At 34.3% G+C, this 3,110-nt stretch overlaps 1 protein-coding gene across 1 annotated transcript in view; it reads right to left on the reverse strand.

The window, feature by feature from the left end:
• Window positions 1–771, reverse strand: part of shroom2 (shroom family member 2) — a 55,538-nt gene extending 54,767 nt beyond the window's left edge. Inside the window, exon 1 of the mRNA XM_015392074.1 lies at window positions 497–771. The gene's annotated coding sequence lies outside the window, so the exon portion shown is untranslated. The remainder of the gene's footprint in view (window positions 1–496) is intronic.
• Between the last annotated feature and the right edge of the window lie 2,339 nt (window positions 772–3,110).

Here is a 3,110-nt window from a genome sequence, read left to right on the forward strand (position 1 = left end):
TATATATATATATATATATATATATATATATATATATATATATATACACACACATATATTTATATATGCATACACACACATATATATTTATTTATATTTTAACCGCAGTAAATATAGAGCTCTTAATTTGAAGAGAGAGCATTAGTACACGCATTAAATAGCCATTAGGTAGTTTCTGGTTATTTTATCGTAATTCTCCAAGCATGAACTGCAGTTTGGATGTTAATAGGAAGCGGTTAGTTAAGAGCTGCTGTCATAGTCCAGACGGTCAGAGATAAACTTAATGCTCTTAAACACATTATCGACCAACAATGGAAACCAGGCTGGGCTAGAGCAATAACTAAAGTTAAACACAGCTGAGTGTTTACCAAAGCGAAGCTGATAGAACAGACTAACTCTGTAAAACAAAATGGGAAAGAAAAGAGAGGAAACTTCCCTTTATACGAGTTATTCGCTCTAAAATGTCCTATAACCTCAGCGGTTGGAGTGAACTCACCTGGAAATTCAACTTCTGAGTAAACCGGGGTGAAGAGGAGAGCTTCGTAGAATGGCAGGCTATATCCCAGCTTTACCTCCTTACATTCTTCATCTTTTCCAAGAGCTTCTGTCACTAAAAGACTCGTCAGTCTTCTTAATTTAGGGACCAACCGGTACTTCCAGCCGAAAATGTGTCCAGTTTGGACCGCGCTCGTTCAGTCCGTCTCTGCTTCATACATTCAGTCCTGTTAGCGAAACACTGACACACTTCTGAGAGTTTAAATGAGCTAAGCTAAACTAGCTCCATCCATGGACAACAGGGATATAACCAGAGGGGCACGAGCGGCACGCGCGTGCCATCTACCGTTAGTTAACTCCAGCGCTGGTGAACAAGTACAGGTGGACCTTTGGACAGGATGTAGACGTAACGCCCTCTGCTGGACACCTAAAGCAACAACATAAACCCACTACATTCTATTCATTGATGAATGAAAACCATCTACAGGCATGTCCACGGCCAAGAGTTTAAAATATCATAGATCAGTAGGGATAATCTAGTTTCCCTTTGAGAAAGTATTTTTTTTATTAAATTGATTTAAATTGAATTATGGTATAATAATATTAAACAGTTTTGTTTAACCAGGGATCTGCAACCTATGGATCCAGAGCCGCATGTGGCTCTGTGGACCCTCTACAATGGCTTTTAACAGTAAGCAAGTAACTAATGTACAATAATAACAAATAACAATCTTATAAGTTCCAGTGCTCTTTATAAAAAAAAAAAATATCCCTAAAACAACCAGAAATGGGGCTTTATAGCTATTTTCCTTTAAATTAGGTTGGAAAATATGCATTTTATGATTACCTTTTTTTTCCTTTTACATCAAATAATATCCTATAGGAGAAAAATCCATACTTCATCTTTATGAATCGTTTCATGTTTTTACTTTTCTTTTTAAAGCTAAAAATACAAATAAAACTGTTGGTTGTATAAGATGACAACTGATTTGTTATGTCAGACATTTAACAAAAATAAGAGGTTGAGTTTTATTAAAAAGTAATTTTATATTTTATGGTTCTAAAAGACTTGGGGCAGTTTGGATATGAGAGGTTGCAGACACCTGTGTTATACAGATATCCTTGATTTCTTCTGATGTTCCTTAAATGAAAAGACTAAGCAGATGTTCATCCCATCCTTACCTTATTCTGCTCTTTGCTCTTTATTCGTCAGACGTGAACCTTTTTCTATGCAGGCTAACATGTACTAAAGAGCAAGGGAAATTACTCTTTTAAAATTAAAAAGACATCTTATTGCATTTGTTTTCTGTTGATTTTTTGCCCTGCTTACTCATAAACTTAATGTGCAATATTTTCTTTATTAAAAAAATGCAAAGCGGTTGGATTTTAAAAAGTGATCTTCAAATAATTGAAGATTTTGTTGCCCACCTGTTTGCAGTTGCTGGCTGTTTCTTACCCTATTTACTTTAAAAAAAAAAGAAGAAGAAGCAAGAGAAACTAGGTAAAATCTTGTCCCAAGAAAACATTTTTTCTCCTGTGTCAATAAGGGCTAAAACAATAAATCAGATTCGTTGAGGTTCATTGATTATAAAATAATCGTCCACTAATTTAATAGTGATTAATCGCAAAGTATACAGACTCTAAAACATGACATTTTAGGGAAAGAACAGCAAACTCAGAGCAGAAATTAAGTATATATCATGAAACCCTTCTTTTTCAGTAAATTTACTCTATATAGAATTGATTGTGTGGCATGGTTTTAACTTCATTTTATTCAAATCTGTAAAAAACAGCAATGTTTGCTATCCATTTATTAATAAAAAAAAAAAAATAATAAAATAATTCTTAGTTGCAGGCTGATTGGTGAGACAAGTTTGTACCCATTATACACTGTAGGTAGAGGTGAAATAAATTATTCAAAAGACCATAAATGGCACCCAGACTACACCTTTGGCATCAGTGTTTCAGAGAGTTATTTATTTATACATGTCTTATTTAAAAGTTAAAAGAGGTTAAAAGAGGTCATATTATTTTCAGAAACAAAAACAAAGTGCAAATATATACAGTGAAAACTTACAAAATCCAAAACATTTATCATAGTCCTCTATAACTTGTACTTTCCAAATTATAATCGGGTGAAAAAGAAAAACCAAATTTCACATCATTTAAACTATCCAAGCAATAAAAAAATATATACTTTTTTTTATACTGTTGCATTTCACCCAACATGACCCACACAATCCCATTAGTGCAGCTGAAGACATCAGCGTCTCAGTGAAGTCATAACTGGCAGCAGGCTCCAGCATCTCACCTCTGTTGGCCTGGAAATAATGACATAGAGGCTCTAGAAACGTAAAAAAATGAGTGATCAGAAAGACCCAAAGACCCAAGTTAGAGAGGTATCTCTAACTTCTTACTTTTCTCTTGCTTCTCAGGATCAAACATGTAGTTTTGTTGTTGTTCCTTGAAGTCAATATCATGTAAGGAAGAGCAGGAAGCAGAAAAACTGCTGACTGATGAGGATGTAAAAAAGTCATTCAGCTTCTCCAAAAAGTCATGTTATAATACTCTTTGAAGGCACAGTACTCTGTGTCTGTATGGGTTTAGACACTGAT

Source organism: Cyprinodon variegatus, unplaced genomic scaffold (assembly GCF_000732505.1).
Source record: "Cyprinodon variegatus isolate N-32 unplaced genomic scaffold, C_variegatus-1.0 Scaffold572, whole genome shotgun sequence".
Lineage (NCBI taxonomy): Eukaryota > Metazoa > Chordata > Actinopteri > Cyprinodontiformes > Cyprinodontidae > Cyprinodon > Cyprinodon variegatus.